Source organism: Numida meleagris, chromosome 12 (assembly GCF_002078875.1).
Source record: "Numida meleagris isolate 19003 breed g44 Domestic line chromosome 12, NumMel1.0, whole genome shotgun sequence".
Lineage (NCBI taxonomy): Eukaryota > Metazoa > Chordata > Aves > Galliformes > Numididae > Numida > Numida meleagris.
In genome coordinates, this window is record NC_034420.1 from 10,273,645 (window position 1) to 10,286,170 (window position 12,526).

General features: G+C 42.2%; 1 protein-coding gene across 9 annotated transcripts in view; it reads left to right on the top strand.

Annotated features, from left to right (window-relative positions):
- The window catches only part of EBF1 (early B-cell factor 1), a 268,731-nt gene that overhangs the window by 154,126 nt on the left and 102,079 nt on the right, over positions 1–12,526 (top strand). The gene's annotated exons all lie outside the window — the stretch shown is intronic.

Sequence of the window (12,526 nt, forward strand, 5' to 3'; positions counted from 1 at the left end):
GTGAGAACCTTCCATCCAAATTTGTATTTCACTCCTGAACAAAGGCATGTCCAGTCACTGAATTAGGGTGCAGAGTGTTGCCTGGAGCGCAGAAATGTTCCAGTCTGGGGGTCTGGCTTGGAGTCAGCAGTGCTTTGAGCTATCAACGTATTTAATATTTCAGAAAATTTTCTGCCTGAATATCTCAAAAGCATGATCTTCCCTGGGATGAAGGCAAGACAGTTTCAGTGGGTGTTCTGCCAGCCCCACGTTCCTTCTTGGTTTACATATCCGGAATGCGTTATTGCCTATGACTCAATACAAAGCTTCCTTTTATTAAAGGAGAAAAAGTCATTATTTTGTGATCTTTAGAAGTGGAAAGGAAATAACCAAAAACTGTTGTTAAGGAGTGCAGGCTGTATTTGTCTGTTGCTTTAAAAGAGATATGTAGGTGAAGGCTAGAAATGTGCCTTCTGAATGAGTGGGTGCACATCAAGAAGACCATGACCAGTTGCAAAAAAATCATACCGGTTTGAAACTTTTGACACACCACTTGGCTGTACCCAGTTGTGTAAATGAAACCCATTTTTTAAAAGCAACCTTCAGAATATAGAAAAGCAAAACCACATGGAGTTATTGGCACTGCATCACTAGGCTGACAATTTTTATTTAAAAAGAAGAGTCCTCTAAGGAAAAGCTTCGCTGCTGTGGGAAGCAGTGTTTGGTGGCTCAGCAGGAGGTAGGCTTCCCTTTCAGATGCTACTGAAGAGGTGTCACACCAGGGAGTACTGTGCTGGTGCAGGTGCTGTCTTTCAGGAGAGACGCAAAGTCAAGTGTCTGACCACCTGTAGTCATAACAAGTCCCAAGACGCTTTCTGCAAGGATAAAAGTTTTCTCCTCAATGTCCTTGCTAGTTCCAGCTAGCTGCTTGTACTGAGCATCAGGAATCTTATAGATGAAGGGATCTTCATGCTCTCCTAAATACAGTGAGCCAAGCCTGCTTATTTATATCCATGAACTCACTCTGTAAAATGTTGGTGAAAGGCTCAGGAGGTGCCAAGGCTAAAGCTGGATGTAGACAGCTCCAGGGCAGCAGAAAAACTTCATTGCAGAGGCAAGAACAGTGCAGTCACTTTGTACGTGTAGTAATTCTGCCCAGTCCAAGTAAACTTTGAGGGGAGAAACTTCTTATGATCTGAATGATTAATACTTCTGAACTCGGAGATATGTTATTTTGTCTAATAGACACGAAACTCACATGCAACTTACTTAGATAATGTACATGTAACTGTATTTTCCTTCTCATTTTGAATCAAGCCTGGAGTATTATTTTGTCAGGGTTGTCTGTTGGTTGGTGGTCATTATCGACAAGGTGATGTGAGAGTATTTTAGCACAGTATCTAACACGTGTCAGTGTCATTGTAAAGTATTTCTTCAAACTCCCTCTTAATTTTTATTTGGAGATTGAGTGGGGATTTAAAACTTGATATTGTATGCTTAGCAAATGAGATTCATCAAGCCTTTGGGTATATAGCTGTGTTTTTATTTCCTGTATTGGTTAACTCTGGGCCTGGAGTGTTAATTCACCAGAAAAGATGAAAATTAATGTTTTCTCTAGATTTATGTTAATACATCTGAGGTAAGGCCCTGATCTCGTCTTCTAGATTCACATTGTTTTGCCAGCCATCCCACAGGATTTCAGGCTTTCCATTAGTAAAATGTATGTATTATAGAATGGATAGTATGTTTCAACATTTAAGCTAATTATTATGCAATTAGGTCTTAATAGAGAAGTCTTTAGTGCAACTTTGTGGGAGCTGGAGAACTGAGTGCAAAAAGAATGATCAATATTCTGTGCTCATGCGGCATTCTTGATGGCTTTAAGCTGTTTGTCTGGTTAGAAAGATTTTGGGTGAGATTCGTTAGTTATTTTTACACCAGGGAGGAAATATTTTTTTCCAGGGAGGTGCTAGAAGGGGCCAGCTGTGAGGTTTCGCTCATCCTCTTTACTCTTTGCCAGTTGCCACAATTGTTCTCAAAAGAAGAATAGTAGAATGTAAAAAAGAGAGTGAAAAGTTGTAAAGCTGCAAGCAGTTCCTAGTTCATTACATTCACTGTGGCTTTTGCTGGTACAATGTCGATGAACAAAAACTTCTGCCCTGGCATGGTTACCTAGTTGCTTGTTGTAAACACGCTTTTTCCTGTTGCTAATGCTATTCTCGTTACTCCATGGTGATACAGAAAAATAATAAGTATGCAGGATTTATGTAGGACTTTGTAAATCCTCATGGAGTGTGTTTTGTGGATATGAATCCCATTGATCATGGGTATAATCCCTGTGTTCACACAGAAAGGCATCCTGGTGACACAGCCAGCAGTGTCCAACTGATGTCCTTACTTCACCCCACCTACGACTTGTCACCAGCATTTCGATCGTTATACTACACCAGTTTAGGACATTTGGTTTTATCTTTCAGCTTGGGTATCCTCACTGGTGACTGATGTCAAGGGCAGACCACACTTCTTGTTAGCTGCATCGCCCTTCTGGATGGGTGCAGAGGACACCTTTGTAGCTACAGGCTATAATGCCTTTTCATTTCTCTGTGACATTAGAAGAGGGCATCAGCAAAAGTATTTTTCCTCTCTGTTCAAAGTCCATTGCTTTAGGAAAAGTTCCACTTCATCCAAAAGTTGTGTAGAATCAAAACGTATATGTTTATATCACATCTGCTGTGGAGGTAATTATTTCTAAAATTAAGTTATTCCAACGTAATGTTAAAGATCGTGCATATGTGCAATATTTATTGATAATATCTCCAGCATTACATCTACTGTGATCTTCTTTATTAGGACATCACAAGCTTTCTCTTTTCCCTTTACTCTTTCAGTCTTCCCCTTGTGTGGTGATTTACAATACACATTTTTTCACAGTGTCTCGATTGCTTACCCCCCCTCCACCCACACACACGGAAATTCTGCACAATTTTCTACTTTGAACGAGTTCAGCGTTCCCTTCCAACACCCAACAACACCCTCCTGTTGAACCACCACACGTACAGTTCAAGTAAAGTGCCTCCACCTTTCCACAGAACAGCATTCTGCTTCCTTCTACCACTCAAAATAACAGTGATACTCCGGATCCCATCCTCATTGCCAGAGCTCCCTGCTGCAAAGGAAGTGAGAGCTCTATTCTCTGAGTATCATGAAACAATGGGAACCCCTGAGTGGAATGTCCAGCCCGTGGGCAGGAGCTCAGGTCAGCGTTTGACTTTGTTCCACATCATTTTTGTGCTTGAACTTTTCTTGTATAAAGAGAAAACTTACACATATCATACATACATTTGCATTATTTGACTGCATGGCTAATGCTAGACTCAGTCTCACTGGTTTCTTTCAAACCCTCCTATTAACTAGATCTCATTTGCAAGAGAAACAAAAAAGTTTACAGAAAAAAAGAAGAATCCCATCTCACAGCAAATCCCCTTTCAAGCTGTCCTTCCTCGCTCTGACCACGATCCCAGTTTAGATTCAAGTCGCTAGAAGTTATGACGACTTGATAATGTTATTGGTTTTTTTCTCCCCTATGTAAAGTCGTTCCCTGCTGTTTCTTTATTTGAAACAAACTCTTCATTTGCTTCTTGAAGCATAAATTGTCTGTCGAGGGGCTGCACTCAATCCTTCCGAACACTGACACTTCCCCAGTTCTTCTATGTAATTATGCAGCTGAGTCAGGTGAGGAAATTTGCACTCATCTTCAGAACAGGGCCGTGTGAAACGAGATTTATGGTCTCATTTCTAAGTTGGCCATTGCCGTTACAGTTCTGCTGAGGATTTGGTGACGCAAAAGCTGGGGCTGAGGTGTCATCCCAGCACTTAATCCCGTGGTCTCACAAATGACACTCTCACTGGCAGTGCTTCTGAGGCAGTGGAACAGCTGCAGCGGAGAGCCCCTTAGCTCGCACAGTCAGCATGTTGGGGGCTCACATCAGCGTGTGCACTGCGTTTCTGTTACGCTTCCCTGGGGCTGGAGACTCCTTGGACTTGTATATTGTTAATGATTTGGAGACATGAATGAACTCAATTGCTTTCTTCATTTCTGATGTGCCTCTGGTCCACCACTGGCATATGCTGTGCGTTGCTGGAAATAAGAGACCTAAGGGTATCTCCTTTTGTCCTTTCTCTCTTCTCAGGCCATCAGTCCTATGCATAAGTCTGGTCAAATACCGTTCCCATCTCAGTCTGACCGCACCTTCTGGCTTTTTTTTTTAAACATGCATTTTCCATTTATAAGAAAAGAAAAATCTTGGAAACAAAACCAGAGTGAGTTTTGAGCCAGGTCACGGGGAGGAATGCTGTTAGAACAACACCAACACCTTGCCTGACCATTGCAGGAGACCTCTGTGCAGAGGGTTTTGGAGTAGCACTCCACATCTGTCTGTACAGAACCTTTTCTCCGTGCTGTAGAGGCTCGGGCTGTGGCCAGAAGGTATCCTGCTCCCACACGTCCCATAAATAGCCTGCCCCGCTGGGTTTGGTAGTTTGGATGGTCACACTGCTGCGTCAGTGTTATTTAAGGATATTGTTGGCATCAGATTATTTGAGAAATCATTGATTATTGTACGTGCACACAAAATTTATATGCCAGCTCTTTATATGCTGCAGAGCATTCATGTGCTGATCTGGGAAGGGTGAGCAAGAGAAAGGAAGTGCCTGTTTCCCACGCGTGGAATATGTACCACGTGAATCTTTATAACTTTCCCAGCAAGTGGATGAAAGGAATGTGTCATCAGCACCCGCGGCTCCAGGTGATGAGTTTTAGAGTCCCACATCTGCTATGAGAGAAGCAGCTTCAGCTGGCTGGATTAGCACTGCTCTGCAGCATACCGGGACTGCGATACCGCCGATGCTTTTCGGTAACACTGCTAAAGTTACAGTAGTTTACCGTGAGGTAGCAGGCAACCAAATACTCATATCGTATTACAATAACAGCAATGCTGTTATCTGTCATCGCTTACACTGAACAGAGGTTCTTTTAGCAGAACTATGGCCCTGGGAGGGCTGCTAATTCAATGGCATTGTGTGAACTATGACAGAGCGCAGAGATGTTTTAGATTTTTTCCAGTGACTGGATTGTAGCATCTTTAGTAAAGTTAGAAATATCTCACCCACTTTGGTAGCCCAGTCTGTGAGCAGTCAGACAGAGACAGAAAAAAATGAAAGTAGTTCAGTGGAAACAAATTGGCTGAATACTGCTGCTTTTAATAAATAAATAAGGATAAGTTCTGTTGGTTATGTGACTTCACTCACTTTAACGCCGGAAAGTCCGTCACCATTTCAGCAAAAGCACTGGCCCGTCAGCTCATAAGGAGCAGGCAGTGATTTGAAGCATGCACGGGAAGGCAGAGCTGGAGGTTTCTGTGCTGGGTAAGCAAACAACTGCTCTGCGTGCGGCACAGGAGCGCAGCTCTGCTGCCTCGCGACGCTGTCACGTAGTACCGCGGCTGGGTGTGCGCGCAGTCATCTTGCATCGCGCTGTCACAAACCAAATGCACTGCGTATGCTCTGTATGCAGATGGCGTGAACTCCTTCCAACTTTTCTTATGATGGGAGGGGGCAGCTGCAGCTGAAATCTAATAAAAATGGTAGATAATGGATCTGAGCACAGGTAAGGATATAGAAGAAAAGTCAGATTTTCACTACTTTAAGGAAAAAAAAATTAAAATGTCAGAGCTGGGGCAAAATTAAATTACAGAAGCTGAGCACTCAAAGCTGCCTCTGGACTATTTTTAATTTTGTTTAGTGATGTTGTTTTTTGGTGGTGGTATCTCCTTCTTATTAAAAATCTGGGAGAGGGAACCAAAACCATCTCTGGGATTTTAACTCACTCGTGGGCAAAAATGCCAAACACGCGTTCCCAAAGTACTCTAATTTCTCTGATGCATTTTAACTCAGTATCAGAGAGCTAGAGAATTCCGTCAGGGGCAAGATGAAAGACTGATCTGCTGTGCAGAACACGCAGACTTAAGGAAAAGCAATTGAAAGCACTCAGTAAAGCAAGCAACAAGTAATTTAAGGCTCTTTTGGGCAGTCCTACCTTCTGATCTGGTGATTACGTGGATCCTCCTCACCTATTTGCTGTGCTGAACTGAATATTTACTGTGTTGATAACAGCAAACCCCAGCTGTGCTAGCTCTGGGAGTCAGAGCAAGTTTACAAAAATAATGCAGACTATTTTGTTTCTATTGGTATGGCATTGCCTGAAGAATCTCAGTCAATAGATTCTGGCTGCTTGAGGCTTATTCTCTCTGTCACATTGCCTTTCTTGGACCTTTTCTGTAGTTCAAGAGGGAAATATGTATTTTTTAGTAAAATAAATAATTTTCGAGGCTTTTGGTTTTGGCTTTTTTTTTCCCCTTAGTGACTCCTTAGCATCCTATAAATACAAAATACATGTCTGATTCAGCTTCAGTTTTAAGTTGCTGAGAATGCTGAATTCAGTGAGAGCAGATTTGGGATTTTTTTCCTTCTTCTTAATTAGGATGTTTGACAACTCAAGAAAGTTATGTTTAGAAAAGAGTTAGATGATTGTATCTGGTGTTTAATTTCTCTTCTGCAGAACAAATTTCCTGTTGTAAAAATGCCACAAAAGGTAGCTACTGCTGTTTATTGACTGAAGAGCCAAGCACAATCCAGCTGTGAACATGTGGGTAATAGGAGGTTTCCCCCATGCTTATATTTGATTTCCATGCACGGCCTCATGCTGGTAAATACCAGTGTAAGGCTCAATTTTTCTTTTGTGAATAGGGTACTTGACATGACCGTTTGTCTTATGTGAAAAGGTCTGTGAGTTAAAAAACAAACAGAAAGAAAAAAACCCAAAAAACAAAATGTTGCAACAGTGGATTCATTAATGGATGGGAATTTGCATATTTCAAATGATAAGATTTTTTTCCTTTCCTTTTTCTGCAGTTATTAGCTGGGTTGGGCTCAAATTTTTTTAGTGTTGAATTTTCCACTATCTTGACATCTTTTCTATGGCAAACTGGAATAATAAAAAAAAAAGAAAACAACACTCCCTGTAAGTAAAGCTCAGAAATGCTGGAAAAGTCAAAAAATTATAATTCAAGGAAAAAAATTGTATTTTAGTTTAATTTTTTAAAAGTTGGGAGTTATCTATCTTAAGATGGGAATTTTGATTAGGAAAGTCACTTTGAAAAGGCGAGAAATATACTCAGTACTTCTGAAATTTCTGCAGGGAAGTTTCTATGCTTTGATTTTTTCTTTTTAAACTAAAATTGCATGAAACAATGCATTTTCTCCATATTTTGATTTTCGTGGCTAATTTAGTTACCAGTAGGTGCAGTAGAAGTTGCTGATTGAGAGAGTTATGTCTGAAAAGTACATAGAAAATCCTGAAAGCGTCAATGAAGCAGCTGAAGTGTGTGCACTGGCTGCCTCTTGGTGACCTGTGGATTCACCCCTATATTGGCTTCTGTGCACCTTTATATGCCAAGTTTTCACCAGAAAAAAAAATATCCATCATATACTCCTTGAGAAAACTGTATTTGTAGTGTCCCAGCATCCTCTTTGCTGGGAGGGCAACCACGGAAAGGAGCACAGCCGAGTTCTGCAAGGTACTGAGGTATGTGAATACCACCTTTGTCTCCAACAGAACTGCTTCTGTATTTAAATTTATGCACATATTTAGTGCTCCTGCTGAATTGGTACATCATACAGAATGAGCGTGCAATCCTTTTATCTGGTGGGCAGTTGCTGATTATTGCATGTATTTTGCACGTACTAATTTTGCAAACCCACATGTACTTACTGCTGTATTTCACCCAGGAGTCTAAATTTGCCCTGTTCTATCAAATGCATTTACACCACAGAAGAGTTGATTATTGTCAGATTTGCTTGCCCTAAAGAGGTTTAAATTGTATCACTGGCGCTTCTGGATAGCCACTGCTCTGGCTGACCTTGGCAGCCCGACAGCTGTCATATTTTCACATGGATGAACTGTTCCTGAACAACTTCTCCAATGTATTGGGAACAAACAAGCTTTTCTTCAGCATCAGGAATGCGGCAGGTCTTCCCTTTCCAACTATTTTTTTCTCCTTCCACAGACATATTTATTGTGGCAATGGCAAGAAAATCCTACTGCTGAGCTTTCGTGTTTGAGTTCCTTTAAATTTCCTTTGGGGGAGTCACAGAAGAACCAGCCTAGATCGTGTTAGGACTTGCTTTCTTTAACTCTTTGTTTGCTTTGAATAAACATGGACATTAATTCGCGGTGGAAGGAGAGGAATCAGGGGATGGGCGTCAGGAAGGAGCCAGCAGCAGTGGGGAGCAGGTAGAACCATAGAATCATAAAATATCCTGAATTGGAGGGGACCCATAAGGATAATTGAGTCCAGCTCCTGCAAGGTGCCAGGAGTGAGCAGAGGAAGCAGGGTGGGAAGGCAGCAGGGCAACCAGAGAGCTCAGGAGGGGCTGGGGAAAGGGCCCCTCACTGGTAGAGAGCGGGGCAATGGTGAGAGCAGAGTCCTGCTGACACCAAAACCTTTCAGGGAATGAAGCACTTTTGTTAGAAAAAAATCTTTATCTCCTGAGGGTAATTTTCTAACCAGTTGTAAGGAGGGGAGAGAACCCTTCCAGAAGAACTAATAAACCATTTGCTAGAGCTTCCAGCTGACATGCAGAGACAGAAGTTCAGATTAATTTTTTTGCCTGATTTAGACTGGATTTTTTTTTAACTGAGGGTTAAGTTTCTACATTGGTCCTTGCAGTTTCTTAGAGATTTGTAGTAGGATGATCCTATGGCATGGGCTGCGTGCTCACAGACTTTGATGCTTGAGTCATTTTTGCAGCTGCCCTGAGCTGCATCTTATCACAGCTAAATAGAACTTAAAATTAACTTGTTTTGTAACTGGAGTCTCATATCCACATGGGACAAGGGGTGAAGCCCAGAGCCCTTTGATTTAATAGTAATGTAAGTCAGTCAGCCCAGGTCCTTTGTGAAAGTTTACATGTTTATGGACCTGAGCTGACTCCTGCGGAGTTGGCTTGTGTTTCTCTGTTCCATATGCACCAATGCTCTTCATGCCAGGGATGTCAGTAGTCAGGAAAGGAGTTGGAAAACGTGTTATGTTTGATTCATGCAAAACAAAACTTCGAGTGGTAGCAATAACTGTAATTGATTACCAAGTCTTGTGTGGCAGAAGATCTGGTGTTTAGCACTCATATAAGTTTGGAGAGAGTTAAAGTTGAAGATTGCATTGACATTCCTCTGTTTTTCACATTTTTTTCATCTTCTGAATGAATTTCAGGCCCCAGTGGTTAGTATTAATGCTATATATGCTCTGTGGTTTGTATTAATGCTACACAGCCCTGCTAAATGGGGAGAATGTTAGAGCTGGAAAAAAAAAAAAAAACATCCCACAGAGAAGAAGTTAGATGCAAACAAACAGGGATGGAATTTTGTGCTTACAAAGGGCTCAGCTCTGCTGGCACTTCTCCTGGATCAGTCCTGTCAGTCTAAATCTGAAATATTTGCAGAGCGAAGTGCTGCTAATGAGTGAGGCTGGCAGGACCGGACTGGAGGTGAAGAAGGCACTGGGGCAATTAGTCTCAAGCAGGAACCAATAGATAGAGCTGAACCTCATGAGTCAAACCATGATGCTCTGCCCTTATCCTGATCCGTATGTGTCCATCTGTCTGCCATAGTGGGGATGCCAGCAGCTGGAGAGTGCCAGGCCAGCTTGGGAGCTGCTCGCCTCTTGCTTGGGTGAGCGTGGGATGTGTCCATGGAGCTGGGGGCTCCAGCTCTAGTGCATTCCCAACAATGTGAGGCCTATAGGTTGTTTTGTCTTTCTGTGGAATAAAAGTACAGTGCTTGGCAGGACATGATCTATGAACTGGCAAATCTGTACTTGAAATGCAATGAATGATCTTGGCTGTGTAAGCGTTGTATCTTGAAAATTTATCTCAAAATATGTATTTTTTTAAGTTAATTTTTTATTGAGTTGATTTAATTCAAATGAAGTTTTGTTTGCTTGCCTGAGGTTTTTTGGTGGATTTAGATAGATGGGTCTAATTTCTTCTACAGCTTATTTTGATGAAGCTTCCATAAGATTTGGTGAAGACAGGGCAATTAGAGTTAGACTTCCAAACTTTGGGTCAGGGTTTGGAAACTCCAAAACGCAATTCTTGTATTTCATTGTGAATCTCCCAGCTGTAATGCACAGTGTTTGTCTGGAGTAATTCACAAAGAGCTTTCAGTCTCTTCTGAGGGCCTCTTGCATTGAGCCTGCAGCTGTGCACCTTACATGTGTGGTGCCGGGGCTGGGAAGGTTCTTCCTGCCTCTGAATGGCTGATGCTGTCTTTCAGTGGTGATATGTTTAATTCTGCCATGTCCCAGCTCTGCTCATGGCTGTAGGGCTGCAGCAGACCAAGGAGGCAGCTGCTGAGCCCAGCTCTCGGCAGAGCTCTGATAGGTCCCACAACAAACCCGGGTGAGCATAGGCTTCACCCCACAGAGTGAGTGGTCTGGAGGCTTTGCTACATAAGGGCCTGTTTAAGGCTGTAGGCGCAGGCTGACAGGGATGTCTTTACCTCCCAACAGATGGCCAGGCTTCTTGTTTCAGCAAGCAGCCTTGCATGGAGGGGTGGTCTCTGGATCCTGCCAGCATTTTGCATGACAGGGCCAGCTTAGGGCAAGGGGGATCTGATGTCCGTGCCCTTCATAGCTCATGAACTAAATGATGAGCTGTTGACAGGAAAACCATAATCTGAAGTGTAAGATCCTGAACTCTCCCCGCTTTTCGTTTTTCTTTGGTAGAATTAATGCCCTGTTTGCTTGTCTCTCAAAATCCATTCTGGCACGAGTACAAACCTTCGCCTGGTGGCAAGCAGTTGTCTGGACCTGAGATGCCAAGATTTGTGCTGACAGCTCCTTCTACACAGTCTGAGTCAGGCTGTCACAGCTGGCCATTAGAGGCTTAAAAAGACACACACATACAACAAATAGCACCAACTTTCAGTTGAAAATCAGAACCTGCTTGATGAGAAAGAGTAATGGCTTATACCACTCTTAATTTTGGCATAAACAAACATGGCATTTCCAAACCCCTCTTCAAGTGTGGTGCCTGTTTATTTTATATTGATTGCTGATCGCTTGCTCTTATTTATGAGCACAGGGGGAGAAGGGACTTTGTGGGCCAGGACATCAGTCCTTCATCATCCTGGGCACTGCAGTTTATAATCCCCCACGTTACCTTACTTTTCTTTAATGAAGACAGTCCCTCGGAGTTTGACTTTGTCCTTGCCACTGTTTGCTTGGCATGATTTTCTTGGCATGGGGGAACAAGCCCCGAAGCTTGCTTGTTTGAGAGGCAGCATCACAACTAGAGCGGGGCAAAGAATGCTGCTCATCAAAAAGGGATTTTCTGAAGCTGTTTGCCCTCCACTTTTGCCTTTCTTGCTGGCAGTGTGTGCAAATTCTGCTGACTTAGCTTTCAGTTTGGGTGATAAAAGATGGATGCTTGCAAAAGTTAACTTTCAATTTCAAGCAAAGCAGGACCAAACAATCCCTCGCCTTGCTTTTTTTTATGTGGAGACAGGTCAGATTAGCTTCTGCTTAGTCAACTGATGGTTATTGCAAATGTAATGCTGCTCTGTCTGGTTGCACTAGGTTTTAAACTTGCTGTAGGATTAAATTTTGCACAGCTGAGCTTTAGTAGGCCTTAGTCTGTAGTTTATTTTGGACAAAAGGCTGATAAACTTTGGCTCTCAAGGAGAAAGCCTGGAATCTGAGACCCGCCATTATTCATTGACTTGTCTTTATGAGTTTACAGTCCACTGACGCATAACACCGAAGGAAATATTTTCAGTGAAATGTTTGCTTTTTTCTTTGGCTTTGTAAAATGCCATGTATTTTCTTAGAGATATGTGTCAGGGTCATATAGCTACTTCAGTGAACTGTGTATGGTCAGGAAATAGGCAGCACTGAAAACATTTCATTTTTCCATGATGTCAGTCTTTTAACCAAGACTTCCCTGTCCTTCTCTTGGGGTTTTGGTCTTTCGCTAACCACCGTTTAAGCATCAATGTTATGTACAAACTGAGTGTAATTGCAGAAGGAAGATTTTGATTGTATGGAACAGTTTCTGTATTTTTGCATTAAATCAAAATATGCCCACTAAATTGAACTTGCAAAACAAAATCCCAGTTATGCATAAGGGAATTTTCTTGGCTGGCATTTTTCGTTTCTCTTCTTGCTGGACCACAACATTTATCTGTTACTTTCTTGCTCCATGAGTTTGGCCACTCAGTGTAATGGAGGGAGCACATCTGCAGTCTTTAATGGCTCTATTACAGCAGAACTATTAAGTTCATGCTTACACCTTAGGACATCCTTACACATTTTGCTGGTCTGCGGCCTCTGCTCCGTCACTGGACAGTCAGTGGTATGAATTGTCTGAGTTGAGATTACTAATGTAAATAAGGCTTTGTTAGACCAAATGTGCAGATGTTACATTGTACTACTGT